Genomic DNA, 21,001 nt, shown 5'->3' on the forward strand with positions numbered 1-21,001 from the left:
AATGTTGCTAAATAGATATGAACATTTTATTTTCGTTTTATTGTTCTTATTTACTGCTCTTTTGACATTAAGTTTCCCACATACATGTCTTTGCCAATTATACATATACTAACATTATAAGAAATACCAGGCGAATTCGTTATCAAATTATATTTCTACAATAACATATTTATAGACATGCGACAATAATTTTGGACATTAGTGTACATGCATCATTATTTTTATGATGTTGTGAAAGGTTATAATAAATACTTTTTCCTAATACCTTAATATTCTTATGAAATAGACTTCGCGCTACAAGCTTCCTGAACGCGACAACACTGCACGACAGCGTTGCCGCACTTCCAATTACTGCATCCTGTTTCTTTATATATAAGCGCGAGGAATTTAAAGATTGGGCTGCAACAATGCTCATTGCTTAACGCAGAGAATATGTTGAAGTAAACATTTTTTTTAAAAAAAAATAAATACTCTATTAACTAAACCATTTTTTGTTAGTAGTTCCAAATATTTGGAACACTAGAATTCCAAATTTTCGAACAGTGTTTTGTACGTTTCTCTACCTACCATGGTAAGAGATATCAAAGCATCGTGCATTTGTTTTAATTACACAAAAAGTATCAAGTGATGAAAATTGAACTTTTCACAACTTAGAGTTAATTGATCCATGTACGTATTGTACACAGGAAATTATTTCACGTGATCTCTTTTCTGAGATATAGTCCTATAAACATTGATTTACCAAAAAAGTACGAACAAATTCGCACTTTTTCATTAATTTTTATTTTTTCTCACTACATAGTACAGAGAAAATGTTTATATCTTAAGTATTGAAAAGATAACATTCCAACAATTCCAACGAGGTACACCAATGCAATATAAGTTTTGACTGGACGTCATGGCAGCACCGCGAATTCAGGGGCCTATCTTTATGAAATGGATAGTAGTGATGATAATTCTTGTCGGGCCGAAAAAAAAAACAACTTATAATCAGGTTTGTAAGAACTATTGCTGTAGTTTATTGCTCAGTTCTGCTGATTCTTCGTTTTCTTTCTCTGCCAGAACTGCCAACGACCGGAATCAACTAATGGTGCAAGCTCCAAACTGATTTTAGTATCGATAATTGATAAAAGTTGGATAGATAAAAATTAATATTATTAACTAAAGTGTCTAAATGTTGCTAAAAGAGTAAAATGTCGTAGAACTGACTTCCTACATAAAATATTTCCCGGAACGAACTTGTGGTGTTTCCGGCGTAAATAAGCCTCCCGAGTTGCACAAGTATGTTTCGTAAACGTTGATTTCCAGTTGTCAATCTTTAACATATAATGATCAACAAAACATATAATAACAATAATAATAATAATAATAATAATAATAATAATAATAATAATAATAATAATAATAATAATACGCTGGCAAGATAAACTAAAATGGAGGAAAGGTTTTAAACGTTAAATTCAGTCGCAGAGAGCTTTCTGTTTTTACAACTTGATTTATAATTCGTGCTATTATTGAAACAAGAGGTAACATTTGAAAGAAATTTATGTTTTCCATCGTTAATTTTTGATTTGTTTATTTCGCACGTGCAGTTCTGTTATCTGTAGCTTAGGTGTAAATAGCGAGCCTAGGGGGCATAAAAATCAAAATTCATAAAAATAATTATGATTTTCGGACATTAATTTCTACAAGTTGCATCCACTTAGACAAATATTTTCATTAGAGCCAGAAATAAACATTTAAACTGAGATTTTGTTTTTCCCATTGAATAAGTTTATATTAAGAACTATTAGAAATTATTTATTCATTGTTTTACAGTTAACTTTAGTATGTCAATTATACAAGGATCCCTTTGATGGAGCATTCCATTGCCCCGGCATGACTGTGTCCATCCTACACTTGCCTGCTAGGATGGATACGCCTATGATCTGCGGGGAACTACTGTCAACATACATGGCTTGATATTCACCGCAGTAGACTGAAGATTTTTTAAAGAATATCAATGGGTCTTAGAAGTTTAAACTTTGGCTTTAAAACGTTGAGAATTTCGTTGCAAAGCCGGACATTTTTCCGCTTAATGAACGATTATCAAAGTTTCGTGAACATGTTCTTCAGTGTTCAATAAACTTTCTGTGTACCACTGGATAAAAGTCAAGGTAAAAATGAATAATTACTAACAGTGTGTTCTAAACATCTTATCAGTTACTTGGAAAGGTGCAGAACAATGTCCCGGTTTCACGCACTGAAAATCACGCAGGACTTAAAACAATTCATTTTTTAGGATGTCTCTATGTGTGCATGTAGTATAAGTTTGTCCACTAATATCTCCGAAAATTCTAATTTTGAGCGCAGCTTTTTGCATTAGGCAACACTGTTCAGCTTATGCAATGGTGAAAGAATCGTTAAAAATTCAGTAAAAATGTTATATAAAATATTCCTATTGCTGAAAAAATATTAGGAATGATTATTTTATACACTAAGACTAAACGATCACCACATTAGGGACACTTATCTAATAGCGTGTTCGTTCACCTTTCTGGGTAACCGAAGCATTCAAACGCTCATGAATAGATTTCTTAGGGTGTATTCCTTGTATTATGCAGGTTGAGTCCAAGCCGTCTATGCTGCAGCAGTTACTGCAAGTGGTGTACATTTGAATGATGTGCAGCACTGCACAGAAAATCCCAGCATGTTCTATACATGCTTAGTAGGGTTAAGTCTGGCAATTTTGTATATCAGGGTAGTATTGAAAACTCATTTTCGTGTTCCTCAAAGCATTATGTAATAAACGCAGCCCGACGACACCTTTCGTTCTCCTGCTAGAATATGGCGCTGTTCTCTTTTACTTTGAGGCATGGGTTGCAATATTTTGCGCCATGAAAAGTTTAATCGAGTAAGAAATACATGTGCGTCGCTTCCCAGACCCAGACAATAAACAGCACCGCCACCGTCCTATTGAATTACCATGCTGCAACCCGAAGACGTATACTCATGCTGTTTCCAACAATTTCATCGACATGGTTCAGTGAAAAGCGCGATTTACCATTGCAGATAACCTTCTTTCATTGATCCATAGCCCAATGATCCCTTTGCTTTTGTCCATGTCAGCCGTATGTTATTTCTGTGTAGTTGTAATTGTGTTGGTCTACAGCTATGATACCCTAACCCATGTAAGGTATGTTACATGGTAATGGTTGAAATTTGTTGTAGAATTTATTAGCCCAAATTTTACTGGTGCCTCAATTTTTCCATTGACATAGGTGTGCGGTGAGATACCATAGTGCAATTCGTTGTTCATTTTCTGCCCACCGCACGTACCTGATCCAAGTGTGATCGCTTGGCAGATAACTGACCGTCATGAGCACTGTAGCGCTTGATCATCCCACAAGTACAACTGTCTCAGGTATACTGGCAGCAGTTATTTGTGTCCCAACTTGTGACCGTCTGCCCGGCCACAAAACTATGTTTTTGGACGACCAGTGTATTTCTTTTTAACTTTTGTTCATGCAACAAAATTATTATTTTATTCATAGAAACGAACAGCTATTTTTCTTTCTGGTGAGAACTTCGATTCTTTCTGTTTATGCAGGTATTCTTGGGCCGTTCTTATCATTTCTCACGATAGAACAAAGAACTTGTGGTTTTTTAATGTAACTCTTATCGTTTAGCCAGAGTGTTTCGTCGCAGCAAACTTATTTTTTTCTTTCTCGAAAATAGTTTCCAACTTATAGTCTTCGTCACCATGACTGTTCCGCATATACTTTTTTCTTAACAACATTTATTAAGATTCGGAATATTTTTGGATACGAAGTTGATATTGTGTGGGAATGATATTGTGTTTGTCATGTTCTCACGCACTCTTATTACGTCATCCTTCCTGCCTTGAGAACAAGTGTTCATATCCTGCAGGAGTCGTAGGTGGAATGAATCATATGCACAATTACCATCGTTCACTCAACAGTAGTGCATAAAAATCCTATAACTATGGAAAGAATTTATCGATTTAGACTGCTACACATTTTTTAACTATTCTTTTCAAGCTTCTTTCTCACGGGACCAAATCAAAGTGTTGCCAGGGTTCTCTATTATACCGTCGACCCATTGGCACTGCGTATGAATGCAGAAAAAATCAACATTTTTTTTATTTTTTGATAGACTGCATTGTCAACCCTAAGTGTCGAAACGGGTTGTCCCCAAGAGCGAGTGGAAGCAAGGAGTTAGCAAAAAGAGTTCGTTATAAGAAGTGATAACAAGAAGTCATAGTATGAAGAACTTCGTGGTGTGCCATTAATATATAGGATGTGAAGCAAAAGGACAAATAGATATCTTCGTGATATGTAGTGTCCTTTTGGAGTCAAGATACTTCGTTGACCAGCGTTTTTCCAGCATTTCCCCTTTCCCCTCGTCTTTGTTACAAAGTGAAAGTCTTGACTCAGTGCGAAGAGTCAATTTATGGTGCAAGTAATATTTAAACAAGGGCTATGTTTCTAGTGTTCGTAAATAGTGTGTGCATATCTACATTTACCATGCAGTGTTAAGAATTTATTCTTCACTAGCAGCGTTCACCCCGCTTCGCTGGGGTCACCCCGGAACGCAATAAACCTTGTTAATTAGATAATTTTTACTTTTTCGCTTTCAAGTGATATGATAAAAACCAGAGTACATTGCAGTAAATGTTAACATTATATCGCCTGTCATTTATGTTAACCCGCCGAGTGACACGGTCATGCGGGTTGCATATAAATACGTTTATTTTTACCTATGATGAACTAACAAAGGATTTGTACGTTATGGACACTTGAATGGTCAATTATCTCAAGACACTGGTAATTGAAAATTAAAGTGATATGATAAAAACCATCTAGGGTCCAAATCCTAATAACCCCCCAAAAATGAAAGAAATTGGTTCAGCCGTATTAGCGTGATGAGGGAACAAAGGATTTGTGCGTTCTCTTTTATATATAAGATTTCGTTTATTCGATTACCTCAGTGCAACTTCTTCCTTTTGAGCAGTTAGCTCTGTAAAGTAAGAATTTTGTGTGTTGTTAATATATATATATATATATATATATATATATATATATATATATATATACCGTTCCGTATTCACATATATCTATACTCAATAAATATGAATTTACCTAAGTAAACATCATCGTCTTCATTCATGTGTGTGTGCATTCCTGCGAGCCGACGGCTTGCCAGTTGCGTATATGTATGCGTGCGCATACGCAAAAGTAAGTATAATACAACCTGAGTCTCAAAAGCACCAACGTGGCTCACGTCAAATCACTTGTCATATTTCCATATTATCAATCAGCGCCCAAACAGAGTATGAGCCTGGACCAGAATTGTTATCAGCTGTTTTCTTAGGGAGTTCTTCGGGAGCCAGCACCCAAGGGAAACGGTAGGAAGCAATTTTAATGACGCACGAACTAGCGACACGAGCCAAGTCCGTCAGTGATTTGTGCATGGAGGCAGTAGTTATATATGAATAAGTACTAATAAAATTGGAATAGGAAATTTTAATAATCATATTTTCTTTTTACAGGTTGTCCCAATATAAATAATAGTACTAAAATGGTATTTTCTTTCTCATATAGTGTTCTGTAATATATGTATTTTATTTGAGTTCAAGTTACATTTATTATTTGCGATTTGTAATTGTATTTTCATCATGGTTTACCAACAAGTTGACATACTTAAGATACTCGAACAGATGCAAGCTGAAAACAGAGAACATTTTAAGAAAAATGAACAGGCACATATAGAAAACAAGGAGCATTTTGCAGAAGTAGGAGAAACATTAGATAGACAGGAAGAAAAATTAGATAGACAGGAAGAAAAATTAGATAGATTGGAACAGGCACATAATGAGAACAAGGAAATCCTTGCTAAATTACGGGCACAAATAGAAGCAGTTGAAACTAAGTGCGATGAAGGAAATATAAAAATAACTGATAGAATACAAGCGTTAGAGAATAAAGTAGATCAAAATATTGAAAGAGTTCAGAGGGGAATCGAACGTAATATAGTAGGTATTCAGCAGAATAGAGATAACATAGAGGTCATGGTTCGCGATGTACATTCAATGGGAATGAAAGTCACTAAAAACACAAATCCTTTAGTGGGTGTATCCGAAAGGTTTGAATTGACACAAGGACAGATAGAGGCTAATCATACCATCTGTAACGCTAATAAAGAACGTTGTCTCGTAGCGCATAGAGAAACGGAAGGTCATTTAGACGAAATACACGACGAAGTTGTAGATTTAAAAGTACAGGCTCGAAAGAAAAAAGGCTCACTTCAGATGTGTTACCAAGAGATTAGACAGATTATCACGTCAAAGTTAAAAATAAACAGACTTTCGAGAACAACGCTGAAATTAAAACAACACAGCGGGAAATAGGAAAAATTAGGCACGATTTAGCGTTAGTATATCAAAAAGTAGAAAGAATCGAAAACAAATCACGGGAATCGGAACCCAATACTGATAGTGACATTCATGTTAGAACTGGATACCAACCTAACAGTGACTCAGCTTACACTGAACATAGTGAAGTTAGCAGTAGCGACGAAAAACATGTTAAGCTCATTACCAATAGAAATTTCACACGTAATAATCGTGAAACTAGACATAGAGAAATAGAAATAACTAAATTAAAAGACCTAATTACACCGAAAACTATTGCGTATTTACCTAAGTTTAAAGGTGATCCCGCTACTGAGTCAGTACATACATAATTGCGCTATTAAGCATTAGCCGCGGAAGTTGCAAAAATGTCAGAAAAAGCTTTAGTACAAGACATACCTCATGTATTGGAGGGTGTAGCATTAAGCTGGTACTACACACGTAATGAGGAATTTAAAACTTTAGAAGAGGTTAAAAAAGCACTAATTGAATCTTTCGCTGGAGACGCGACGATACAGCACAGGCTGTCAGCTTGTAAAGCAACTCGATTCAATCCTAAGACTCATGACTCAGTGCATGCATTTGCTTTAGACCAGTTTAATATACTTAGAGAATTGACACCGCAATTATCCGAGAATTTGATATTAACAGACATTATACACATGTTACCTCAGAGATTTCGTACAGTACTTTATTTACATTCTTGCACTAATATCAGAGAATTTTTGGCGTTTATTCAGAAATTACAATCATTATATTTTCAGCAAACTAGAGAGGAAAAACATACGCAGGGAAACAATTCGAACAATAGGCAGAATCAAACTTCTCAGAAATATTAGAGATCTTTTAGTTATGGTAATAATAATCAGAATAGGTAATACAATCAGAAAGTTAATCATACCAAGGCTCAAAGAAACGGTAATTGGAAAAGGAGAAATGCAAATGACCATGGCAACCCTCATTTGTCAAACTGATCGTTCCGAACTTGACTGGAGGACTTCTCTTTAGGAGAGGCCTATTTAAAAAAAAAGCCAGATTCTGCAGATTTTATATTAAAGTTTTTGACTTTTAATATGATCAAGTGTTTTTGCAAAATATGGTACAAATATGTCTAATATGGTACATTGATATTTTATATCGAGATCTGTCAAGCAGTGTAGACTGTTAAGTTTTAAGATGTTTTACATTAAGATTTTACGTAGTTTTTTCCTTGTCATAGGAAACACAAGAATATATGTATTCAACACGAACGGTCGTATTTTTCGGTTGCGGTATTCACCGTAACTAAACATTTCTTTTGGAATCTATCCAATCTATTTTGGATTCTTATTAACAGTTCTTTTTGCTTCTTTACCATGTTGATACGACCGATTCTTCGGAAAGGAATTTTAGGGTATATTAATAATGGATGATTGAATTTATTTTCCAAGCTACATTCTAGGTAGACATGGCGTGGTGAACCATGAAATACTTGGGCACCCCAGTATTTAACCCATCATTCGGTAATTATTGGAAATTTTCTCCTTCTTTATGCACACATTGAAATTTCGTTGTAACCTGTGTATTCGTATCCTGTATTTTAGATATATGCCTCTGTGTATATTGAATTTAAAAATTTAACGATATTTCATTGTATTACTGTTATAATGTATTTTATGCTTGATGAATATTTCAACATTTGTGAATTTATGATATGTATTAATGCCATTTGCATATTTCAACAGATTTCCATGAAGAATCTGAAGTATTTCTGTATGACTGATATTTTGAATTTGTGAAATATTTGTGTATTAATATTTTGCCTCATGTATTTTAAGACTATGTCAGTATGTATTGTGATACATTTCAAATATTTCTTTTATTGTATTTCAGTAATCGTAACTTTTGTTTATTTAATGGAACAAGAACGCATACAATTTGAAGAACTAATTACTCATACCATGCCAACTAATTTCCATTAATTTTTGTCGATGCCAAAACTTAAAATCTATCTAGGTGAAATAAGATTCACGTTAATACTCTTGTTGTTAACCATTTGTTTGGATTTACAGCTGAAAAGTTAAAAAGCTTATTCGAGAAATATTATTAAAGTCTTTATATTATTGCGATGTTTCGACTTACAGCGTCCTATTTTAATCGATAATGAATACTTCAGGAATGTTTACATCTTGTGTTTTTATCTTGATATCCGAAGGAATTACTTGTTATTATGCTTCTATGCAATGAATTGCTAATAGGATTTTATTTTAGGCATACGTTACTTAAATCAGAGTTCGAGATGGCGAATATGCGAATATTGTGGAATTTACATATGTCGTTAATGAACATGTTGATGTATACTATTGCAGACTTTGTGGACATTATGGATGTGCCGATGAGCATCCATTACGCCCAGGCTAGGCGTTTGTTTACAATGGAATTTTGCATCATGAGAGATGATTGCATTTATAATATGCCTACACATTGTTATCGTGCATTGTTGGTTTTGTGTTAACAAAATTTTACTATCCTATCATAGGCATTAGGAGTTGAATTTCAAGAATTTCCTTGGAAGTATTTAAGATCAGTAATCCTTTACATTCTTATATTTTGTTTTGATCTTGATTATGTTCTACAGACGTCTTGTGGAACATCCCACTACCTTATAAAGACTAATAAATTTTCTTTTACATGCATTTTTTGATAATAGTTAACTAACATTACTTTAATAGGACCAAAGAACTGTTTATATGGAACTTGGCATCTTCATCAGTTAATGGATGAGATTAGTTAAAACGATTCAACAATATTTATATGTACTGGCATGCGGAGTCGTAGAGTGTTTCGGATACACCTGGATGAGGAAATTACTCGTAAATGTTTTTCAAAAGAATTCTTCTTTGTTGAAGGTATATATGTGTGTCTTACCCATGTTTGGGAAGTTAAATTTTTTGTTTATTAGTATGGAAGATTTTGCGTTCTCATAGTTCACACAAAATTATCTCACGAATGTTTATTCGTCTAAACCTTCAGGATTGTTACGATTTAACATTCGTTTACAGGTGACTTAACATATATTTTTACGATTATTCATAATCAGATTAATAAATCGATGTTTTTAAAATTCTCTTTGAAATTAACATATTCACTTGATATACTCCAGTATTTTGATAATATTTAGTGTTTTGTATTATTACATTTTATCTATAACTGTCAATTTTTATTTAAATACGTAGGCAAGTCAAGAAAGACTTGGACTGATTTTTTTCCCGGCAGTTCTGTTAACGCTGGAGCTTCATAGTTTGGCATACATGTAGGGTGGGTCTTGCTGTGCATATATATGAAATGTTGTTAAGGAATCATTGCATGTTTGGTAACCACGACTTTTTATTGCAGGTGATGTTCTGCGCCGCCTCTAGAAGTTGCCTGTAGAAGAAATGGGGTCATTACGAGATGAATAATTTGCAGCTATACGGTTCTGCTATCGCCTGGGGAAAAGTGCAACAGAAACTCTAGGAATGTTGAGAGCAGGCTACAAAGATGACGCTCTGCCACGAAGTACCGTGTTCTGGTGGATCAAAGAGTTTAAAGAGGGCCGAATGACAATCACGAAAGCTGGTGGACCAGGTGTATCAGCGTCAGCTGTTACTGAAGTGAACATTAACACGGCAGCAGTCATTGTTAGAGAAGATCGCCGCATCAGTATCGACGATCTGGCAGCCGCACTACGCATATCTCATGGCAGTGCCTTCACAATTTTGCATGACCACCTCCACATGAGCCGAGTGTGTGCTCGATGGATTCCGCGACTCCTGAGACAAGAGCAGAAGGCCGTTCGAGTGGAGACTTGCAGGGAGCTGTTGCAAAGGTTTGAGAATGGTGGAGACGCCTATATGGAGTCAATTGTCACCGGCGATGAGTCATGGCTTCATCATTTCAATCCTGAGGGCAAGCAAGCCAGTACGCAGTGGAAGACACCAGGTTCGCCCACACCAAAAAAGGCAAAGATTGTGAAGTCGGCAGGCAAGGTGGTGGTAACCTCGTTCTTTGATCATCTTGGTATGGTGTATCAGCATGCTGTTCCCTCCGGCACTATTGTAACTGCAACATATTACGTGTCAGTCATTCAGACCTTACGGCAGCACATTGCGAAGAAACGACCAAACCTTTGCAATGGCGGCTGGAGACTCCACCATGACAACGCGAGACCACACGTGGCACATGCTGTCCTCGAATACCTACATCAGCACAATTTCAACTGTGTGCCACACCCACCGTATAGCCCAGATCTCGCACCGTGTGACTTTTTTCTACTCCCTGCCCTAAAATCCAGACTGCGTGGACGCCGCTTCTCCGATAATTCCGAGGTTCTGAAGCCATCGGAGGCGGTTTTGAAGGACCTCTCAAAGAATGGCCTGCGACACGTGTTTGAGGACTGGAAGACTCAAATGAAAAAGTGCATTCAAATGGGCGGGGCTACTTTGAAAAGGATCATGTGCCTGTTGCTGAGTAATAATAAGTTGCCTAGAAAAAAAATCAGTCCAAGTCTTTCTTGACTAGCCCTCCTATTTCAACCATTCAATCATAAATATTTTCAAAGAAAAATGAACTAATGAAGTAAGAATGTATATAAAAAATAAATAAATAGAAAAAACTATATAGCCCTATAAACGTTTTCACACATACAGGTGAAACCACGTATTCGTTTTCACGTAATAAGTTTAGCCCAAAGTGATATACACATCACAAACAAATAGTGAATATAATAATTCTTATTTTAAAGTGAATGTTCACAGTGAAGCTAGACTTTTTATTCTCAGTGCTCTGTATATACAAGTGTGCAGGTGGAGCATCGAGCCCGGTTCCTCTGTGTTCACCTAGCTTCATTTCCCTTTGGTCAGTGGAGCTTTGTTTCTCCATTTTTCCAGCGTTGATGTATGATGTATATCAGTAAAGTCAAATTTGGGAGGGGTTTGGTCTCCCTGAGTTTTCACTCGTTTCTTTTACTAGTTTTTATATATTGTTGGTTTTGTTTCGATTTTTTAGTTGTTGTTATTGTTCGTTATAGTATTTTTATTCTTCGTTTCGTTTTCAGGTTGGTACCACAGTTTTGGTTTCTCAAAGGCTGTGTTCCTTCTTTTATTTCTTTCGTTGGTTTGTTGTTTTGGGTTTTCCTTCGCTTTTGTGTCTACATCCTATCGTCTGGTTTCCTTTTGTTCCGTTTTCGTTTCTTTCTTTCCTTTTTTCTCTGATATTTATTTCTATTTCTTTTAGTTTTGGTTTTCCTTCTTTTTGTTGGGGTCTCTTTTTGGTTGGTTTGTGGTTTGTTTGTGTTTTTTGTTAGTTTGGTTTAGGGGTCTGTGGTTCTGTTTGGTTTTTCTTTTTCCTTTTTCTCTGGTTTTTCCAGTAATTTCGTTTTCTGTTTGTCTAGTTTTTTTGTTTTTCTGGGGTTTTCTTTTCGTTCCCTTTCTTTCTTTTGTTATCTTTCCACTCTTTGTTTCTTTCCTTTTGCTTTCTCTTTTCTTTTTATTATTGCCCTTCTTTTTGATTTCTCAATTTTTTTCGTTTTCATTTTGTTCTTTTTTTCTCTTTCGCTTTTTATTATTTTTTTCTTCTTTCATTATGCGTTTTCTTGTTTTCTGTTTCTTGTGCGTTTGTCTCTCTGTTCTATTTAGTTTTTTTCTGGTGTGGTTATTTGTTTCTTAGTTTCCTTCTTGTTATTAAATGGTTTGTCATATGTTGCTCTTGTGAGATATTGTTTTAGGTTTTTGGGTCTTCTGTATCCTATCATTGGGGTTCCTGGGGGCATCTTTTGCCACCAGTCTTCAGTTTTGTATTCCTCTTTTACTCTTTCCCAAAATTCTTTGATAATTGTTTTCAGCTTTTCTCATAGTTCGGGTGGTAGAGTAGTGGGAGTATTAGTCTGTCTATCTTCTGTTTTCTCTTTTCATTTCTTGGTTTTGTTTGTAGGTACTCTACTTCGGTTTTGACGAGTGCTTTTTTGTAGCCTCTTGTTATAAAGGTTCTGCCTAGTAGTTTTAGTCTGTTATTCAGTTTTTGTTTGTTTTCAATGATTCCTGTTAGTCTTAGTCCTTGGCTTGTTATTAGTGAGTTTTTCAATGTTATGGGGTGTGATGAGTTTGCTCTCAGGAATTCTTGTTTGTTTGTGGGTTTGTAGTAGATATCTGTTTCTAGACGGCCGCATGGCCTTTTCACTATTGTTACATCCAAGAAGTTTATTCGAGTTTGGTCTGTTTCCATGGTAAATTCTAGTCCTCCTTTGTTTCTTTGTAGGTTTTCAATATATGTTTCTAGTTGTTGTTTGGTGCCTGGGAAGATTCCCATGATATCGTCTACAAATCTATATTCGTGTAAAGGTTTTTTGGGGCCCGTTTCTGTCTGGGTTAGCTCCATGTAAACATAGATGTTCGCATAGGCCACCGACACCGAGGCTCCCGTGGCTGTGCCTTTGCGTTGGAGAAATATTTTGTCACCGAATCTGATGTAGTTGTTGTACATCAGAATTTCCAGTCCTCTCTTTACTAGAGCAGGGGCTGGTGGCTCCAGGGTTTCTCCTTCGCATTCTTTTTTTTAGCCAGTCATATCTTGAAGTGTAGTAGTTTGATACAAGTTCTATGCCTCTTTTGCTTTCTATGCTTGGGTATAGGTTTTTTATGTCTGTGGTGTATAGGAGGTTCTTGGGGTTCGTTTTCCTTATTTTTCTGATTCTCTGGAGGAAATCTGTGGTGTCTTTTAGCCATTCCGGCAGTGTTGGTAGGAGTTTCATAAGAAAGTGTGTTAAATATTTGTCTAGGTTTCTGGTGGGGCTGTTGCAGGCTGATACTATTGGTCTCCCTGGGGGGAGATTCGTTTCTGGTCTTGGTTGTTTATGTATTTTTGGTAGTAGGTAGAAGCTTGGTAGGTTCGATTATCTGTTAATTAGTCTTCCTGCATGGAAGTGTTTTAGTGCTCTTGTTTTAATCAGTAGGTTCTCAAAAATGGTTATCTTGGTTTCTATCATTCTGATGATTGTTTCTTTTGGTTGTTTTATTTCTCTGAACGTGGTTCTGTCCTCCATTTGCTTCTTTTTCATAGTCTTGTGTGTTCCTTATTACTAGTCCTCCTGATTTGTCAGTGGATTTTATAATTATATCTCTTTTTGCTTTAAGTTGGTACAGAGCGTGTCTGTGGCATCGGGATAAGTTTGATTTGTTTCTGTTTTGGAGAAGTTTGAGAATTTTTTCTTGTAGTTGACTTATGTGTTTCTGAGCGCAATGTATGGTCAGGTCTGGGACTTTGTTCTCTTTCTTTTTTAGCAGTGGGGTTTGTGGTTTGAGTTCTGTTCTGGCTTTTTCTTTTCTTATTGCTGTCTGGTAGAGTTTGTTTAGTTTTTGTGTGAATTTTTTCAGGTCCTTTCTCAGGATCATTGGGTTTGTTTTATATGTTGGGCAGAAGGATAGTCCTTTTTCTAGTACTTTCAGTTGGTTTGGATCAAGAGTTTTATTTGAAAGGTTGTGTATGAGTGATTCTTTCTTTTTCATGTATTTGTTTCTGGGTTTACTTTTTTTCTTTTGGTTTTTGGGTTTTTCTGTGGGTCTCACAGATGTGTTAGGGTTTGGTACGTCTGATTTGACTCTTCTCTTCGATTTTTGTGGCCCTGAGAAAGACCCTTGGTTTGGGTTTAGCATATTCAATTTTTCTCTTTCTAGCGATTTTGGTGGTCCTAAGAAGGACCGGTGGTTTTTATTTTGGGTTGGCATATTCAATTTAACTGTTTTCTGAAGTTTTGGTGGTCCTAAAAAGGACCTTTGGTTTTTTGAGATTTCGTGTTTATTTTTGGAAGTTCTTCAAGTACTCCATTAGTTCTTCTATTGAGTGTTTTCTTGTTTTTTTTTGTAGGGTGTTCTTTCTTCCTCCTTGTGTGGTCTTGGTCCTCTTGTGTTGCTCGTTGGTTTCTTCGTTTTTTGGGTTATATCTTCCTTTTGTGGAAGTCCAGAGCTACTTTTTTAGCTCTCTGGAGAACCTCTTTTGTTTATTGTGGTCCAAAACGGGGTTTGCATTCTTCTAAGGCAAACTCCCATTCTTCTTCTAGTTTGGTCCTAGTTGTTTGTAGTGTTCAATCACTTGTTTGTTTATTCACTTTCTGCTTTTCGAAAGATGCTTTGGATATTCTCTTCGAATGTGGTTGGTACTTTATCGTATTCAACCAAATTCAGGTCTGGTTTGTGAAGCCGTATCAGGGGCTTGCCAAATTGGATCCCCTTTTTGTGTTCGGCCTCGTAGTGCTGCGCAAGATGTCTTTTGTATACAAGCTTGCGTAGAATTTTGAAACAATCTTCCCTTTCCCCACTCAACCTGTAGTTGGGCCGAGAGGTTCCGGGTTGGTTCCCCACTGCTTGTGGGGGATTCGTCGTCTGCTGGGTCCTGTCCTCTATCGCCGTGCGGTCCTGGTTATCACCCTCCAGCTGGATGTCTTCCAGAGTGTCATTCAACTCTGATAGGTCCATGTTCAGATCGTCCACCATCAGGGTGTCTGATTGTTCTGCCATTCCTGCTGTTCTTCTGTTTCAGGTTTCTAAATCACTGCACTATTGGGGGGTCGTACTAACAAGTACGGTTTCTATGCGGGCCTGTACTTAGTGCAATAGTGGTAGAAGGAATGTGTGTTTTTTTTGTACTAAAAAGTACAATTTTAGTTTTCTCTTAGACGTTTTTGGACTGCTAGGTCTGCCTTGCCCCAGGATAGTAGGGCTCCAAACTATTTCGACTATTCATCTCGTCAGCCGGGGCTTCATACGATGTGAGTTTCTCGCATCTCTCTGAGAAGTGACTGGTTTGGGTCATGTTCCCCATATTTACGTCTTTTCCTGTGTGGCCTGCCTGGCCAATCACGTTTCACCTATGTGTTTGCGAGTGTTCTTTTGTTCTGTTGCCCGCGTGGTTCTGTCCCTTTGTTTCTCCCTATCTATTGTTTTGAGTTTATTTTTTGTGGCTTTTTTGTGTCTGATTCCATGTTCAAATTATGTTTCCACTTGTTTGAAAATAAAGATTTTTGAGGTTCGCCCTCTTTTTCCTTCCACTCTGGAGGTTTTTCCGTTTCAAAGGAAAATTTCTGTGCTTCATGTCCACTAAGTCGTGGTTCTTGGTGTCCATAGAGGGTAGGCGGGGATCAAATAGACCTAACGATACCCCAGTCGTCCTAGCTTGGCGACCTCCAGTACTCTGTATATACAAGTGAGCAGGTGGAGCATCGAGCCCGGTTCCTCTGTGGTCACCTAGCTTCATTTCCCTTTGGTCAGTGGAGCTTTGTTTCTCCATTTTTCCAGCGTTGATGTATGATGTATATCAGTAAAGTCAAATTTGGGAGGGGTTTGGTCTCCCTGAGTTTTCACTCGTTTCTTTCACTAGTTTTTATATATTGTTGGTTTTGTTTCGATTTTTTAGTTGTTGTTATTGTTCGTTATAGTATTTTTATTCTTTGTTTCGTTTTTAGGTTGGTACCACAGTTTTGGTTTCTCATAGGCTGTGTTCCTTCTTTTATTTCTTTTGTTGGTTTGTTGTTTTGCGTTTTCCTTCGCTTTTGTGTCTACATCCTATCGTCTGGTTTCTTTTTGTTCCGTTTTTTCTTTCCTCTTTTCTCTGATATTTATTTCTATTTCTTATGGTTTGGTTTTCCTTCTTTTTGTAGGGGTCTCTTTTTGGTTGGTTTGTGGTTTGTTTGTGTTTTTTGTTAGTTTGGTTTAGGGGTCTGTGGTTCTGTTTGTTTTTTTCTTTTTCTCTTGTTTTTCCAGTAATTTCGTTTTCTGTTTGTCTAGTTTTTTTGTTTTTCTGGGGTTTTCTTTTCGTTCCCTTTCTTTCTTTTGTTATCTTTCCACTTTTTGTTTCTTTCCTTTTGCTTTGTCTTTTCTTTTTATTATTGCTCTTCTTTTTGCCTTCTCATTTCTTTTTCGTTTTCATTTTGTTCTTTTTTTCTCTTTCGCTTTTTATTATTTTTTCTTCTTTCATTATGCATTTTCTTGTTTTCTGTTTCTTGTGCGTTTGTCTCTCTGTTCTATTTAGTTTTTTTCTGGTGTGGTTATTTGTTTCTTAGTTTCCTTCTTGTTATTAAATGGTTTGTCATATGTTGCTCTTGTGAGATATTGTTTTAGGTTTTTGGGTCTTCTGTATCCTATCATTGGGGTTCCTGGGGGCATCTTTTGCCACCAGTCTTCAGTTTTGTATTCCTCTTTTACTCTTTCCCAGAATTCTTTGATAATTGTTTTCAGTTTTTTCTCATAGTTCGGGTGGTAGAGTAGAGGGAGTATTAGTCTGTCTATCTTCTGTTTTCTCTTTTCATTTCTTGGTTTTGTTTGTAGGTACTCTACTTCGGTTTTGACGAGTGCTTTTTTGTAGCCTCTTGTTATAAAGGTTCTGCATAGTAGTTTTAGTCAATTTTTCAGTTTTTGTTTGTTTTCAATGATTCTTGTTAGTCTTAGTCCTTGGCTTGTTATTAGTGAGTTTTTCAATGTTATGGGGTGTGCTGAGTTTGCTCTCAGTAATTCTTGTTTGTTTGTGGGTTTGTAGTAGATATCTTTCCAGACGGCCGCATGGCCTTTCCACTATTGTTACATCCAGGAAGTTTATTCGAGTTTGGTCTGTTTCCATGGTAAATTCTAGTCCTCCTTTGTTTCTTTGTAGGTTTTCAATATATGTTTCTAGTTGTTGTTTGGTGCCTGGGAAGATTCCCATGATATCGTCTACAAATCTATATTCGTGTAAAGGTTTTTTTGGGGCCCGTTTCTGTCTGGGTTAGCTCCATGTGAACATAGATGTTCGCATAGGCCACCGACACCGAGGCTCCCGTGGCAGTGTCTTTGCGTTGGAGAAATATTTTGTCACCGAATCTGATGTAGTTTTTGTACATCAGAATTTCCAGTCCTCTCTTTACTAGAGCAGGGGCTGGTGGCTCCAGGGTTTCTCCTTCGCATTCTTGTTTTAGCCAGTCATATCTTGAAGTGTAGTAGTTTGATACAAGTTCTATGCCTCTTTTGCTTTCTATGCTTGGGTATAGGTTTTTTATCTCTGTGTTGTATAGGAGGTTCTTGGGGTTCGTTTTCCTTATTTTTCTGATTCTCTGGAGGAAATCTGTGGTGTCTTTTAGCCATTCCGGCAGTGTTGGTAGGAGTTTCATAAGAAAGTGTGTTAAATATTTGTCTAGGTTTCTGGTGGGGCTGTTGCAGGCTGATACTATTGGTCTCCCTGGGGGGAGATTCGTTTCTGGTCTTGGTTGTTTATGTATTTTTGGTAGTAGGTAGAAGCTTGGTAGGTTCGATCCTCTGTTAATTAGTCTTCCTGCATGGAAGTGTTTTAATCAGTAGGTTCTCAAAAATGGTTATCTTGGTTTCTATCATTCTGATGATTGTTTCTTTTGGTTGTTTTATTTCTCTGAACGTGGTTCTGTCCTCCAATTGCTTCTTTTTCATAGTCTTGTGTGTTCCTTATTACTAGTCCTCCTGATTTGTCAGTGGGTTTTATAATTATATCTCTTTTTGCTTTAAGTTGGTACAGAGCGTGTCTGTGGCGTCGGGATAAGTTTGATTTGTTTCTGTTTTGGAGAAGTTTGAGAATTTTTTTCTTGTAGCTGACTTATGTGTTTCTGAATGCAGTGTATGGTCAGGTCTGGGACTTTGTTCTCTTTCTTTTTTAGCGGTGGGGTTTGTGGTTTGAGTTCTGTTCTGGCTTTTTCTTTTCCTATTGCTGTCTGGTAGAGTTTGTTTAGTTTTTGTGTGAATTTTTTCAGGTTCTTTCTCAGGATCATTGGGTTTGTTTTATATGTTGGGCAGAAGGATAGTCCTTTTTCTAGTACTTTCAGTTGGTTTGGATCAAGAGTTTTATTTGAAAGGTTGTGTATGAGTGATTCTTTCTTTTTCATGTATTTGTTTCTGGGTCTGCTTTATTTCTTTTGGTTTTTGGGTTTTTCTGTGGGTCTCACAGATGTGTTAGGGTTTGGTACGTTTGATTTGACTCTTCTCTTCGATTTTTGTGGCCGTGAGAAGGACCCTTGGTTTGGGTTTAGCATATTCAACTTTTCCTTTTCTAGCGACTTTGGTGGTCCTAAGAAGGACCGGTGGTTTTTATTTTGGGTTGGCATATTCAATTAAACTCTTTTCTGAAGTTTTGGTGGTCCTAAAAAGACCTTTGGTTTTTTGAGATTTCGTGTTTATTTCTGGAAGTTCTTCAAGAACTCCATTAGATCTTGTATTGAGTCTCTTCTTGGTTTCCTTTGTTGGGTGTTCTGTCTTCCTCCTTGTTTGGTCTTGGTCCTCTTGTGTTGCTCGTTGGTTTCTTCGTTTTTTGGGTTGTATCTTCCTTTTGAGGAAGTCCAGAGCTACTTTTTTTTAGCTCTCTGGAGAACCTCTTTTGTTTATTGTGGTCCAAAACGGGATTTGCATTCTTCTAAATCAAACTCCCATTCTTCTTCTAGTTTTTGTCCTAGTTGTTTGTAGTGTTCAATTACTTGTTTGTTTGTTTCACTTTCTGCTTTTCGCAAGATGCTTTGGATAATCTCTTCGAATGTGGTTGGTACTTTATCGTATTCAACCAAAGTCAGGTCTGGTTTGTGAAGCCTTATCAGGGGCTTGCCAAGTTGGATCCGCTTTTTGTGTTCGGCCTCGTAGTGCGGCGCAAGATGTCTTTTGTATATAAGCTTGCGTAGCATTTTGAAACAATCTTCCCTTTCCCCACTCAACCTGTAGTTGGGCCGAGAGTTTCTGGGTTGGTTCCCCACTGCTTGTGGGGGATCCGGTCGTCTGCTGGGTCCTGGAGTGCTGCTCCTGTCCTCTGTTATAGGACTTTTCAATTGGTTTCGTTCTTTCGTTCCCCATTTAACAAAGAAAATGATACCCCTCTTCGAACTTCTTAAAAAAGGTAAGAAATAGCGTTGGGAGGATGTCCACGAAAATGCCTTCTAGCAAATCAGATCCGATAAATGTAAGGATGTTCTTTTGTCACGTCCAGATCTTGACCTACCCTACTATATTGAATCAGATGCCTCTCGGATCGGAATTAGCGCAGTCCTTTATCAATATATAGGAGATAAGAAAAAAGTAATCCAATTTATTAGTAGGACTCTGACGTCATCATAATCCCGATACAGCGTGAGCGAGTTAGAATTTTTGGCGATCATTTTTGCCGTTCGAAAATGGCGTCAACTATTAATTGGTGATCATGTCGTGTTCATTACAGACCACAAAAACCTCAGCTGGCTGGATAAAGCTAAACCTAGGAACACCCGTCTTCTACGGTGGAGTATTGAATTACAGCAGTTGGATTATGAGAATCGTTACCAGAAAGGCTCAGACAATTTGTGTGCAGATGCACTTTCACATTTATTTCCTTCTACAGATCTACACACTAAACGTGTCCATTCTTTACAGGTCATTCAAGACGAAATTCTTGAGGTATCACCTGAAGAACTTCGCCGTTTACAACGCGAAGATTTTGAATATTTACCTATTATTTCTTTTCTAGAAGGTGAAGTAATGAAGGAGTTACCTCGAAATTCCAGAAACTGGTCAAAATTCTTTAAGTTGGATTATGACATTTTCTTGTCCAGAGATTTTCATTTCCCTGATTCATGGAAAATTTGTATCCCTAGATCTTTAGTGGAGAAAGTAATAGTTGCTTATCATGATCAATTTCACCACCCAGGTACTTACAAAACTGTGAGAATTTTCTGGAAGTCATTTTACTGGAGAAAGATTATGTCTGATGTGAAGAAGCACGTCAGGGATTGCATCAAGCGCATCAGTTCAAACCGGATCAACATCCACCCGCACGTTTATTAATGGTTATTTATATCCTAGGGCATTGTTAGCTTTAGATTTCCTAGGGCCTTACCCCACAAGAAAAGGTGGCGCTCGTTTTGCATTAATTACAGTAGACGTATTCACTAAATACTGTACAGCTTATCCATTGAAATCTGCTACAGCTACTGCAGTTCTTAAATGCTTATTTGATATCTATATGCATCACTTAGGTCTAGTGGAAGCTGCCCTCACTGACAATGCTCCAGTAATTCACAGTAAGATTTTTTTATGAAAGATGCAGGAATACAATATTAAAGTACATCACACCACACCTTATCACGCCCAAGCTAATATTACAGAACGGTCTAATAAAGAATTTCTTTGTACACTTAGGTGGTTGTGCAGTCAGTCACATCAGCTATGGGCTGAGAACTTAACCCAGGCAGTTTTGTTACATAACTACTCTATTACAGAGAGCCTCGGAGTTTCTCCTGCGAGTATACATCTTTTCATTCATTTTTCTCGCCTTATTTTCAAACATTTCGGCCTACAGATTTCTGAAGACTTTAATGAAGAAGATGGTATTGATTGGTCAAACAAACTCCTCATGGCAGATCACCGCAGAAAGTCGACTATTGAAAAGAGGAAAAAGCGATGGAATCAAACCCAACACGACGTCGTCTAGTGGTACAAAGTGACTTAGTCTTTTTAAGACAACGAAATAATAGTACTCTACTAAAAAAGGAAATCTCCAAGTTTTTCGACATTTATAGGGGACCCTTTCTTTGTGTAAAAGCCCTTGATAATCGTGTTGTCGAACTTA

This window comes from Thermobia domestica, chromosome 3 (genome assembly GCF_964235325.1).
Source record: "Thermobia domestica chromosome 3, izTheDome1.hap1.1, whole genome shotgun sequence".
NCBI lineage: Eukaryota > Metazoa > Arthropoda > Insecta > Zygentoma > Lepismatidae > Thermobia > Thermobia domestica.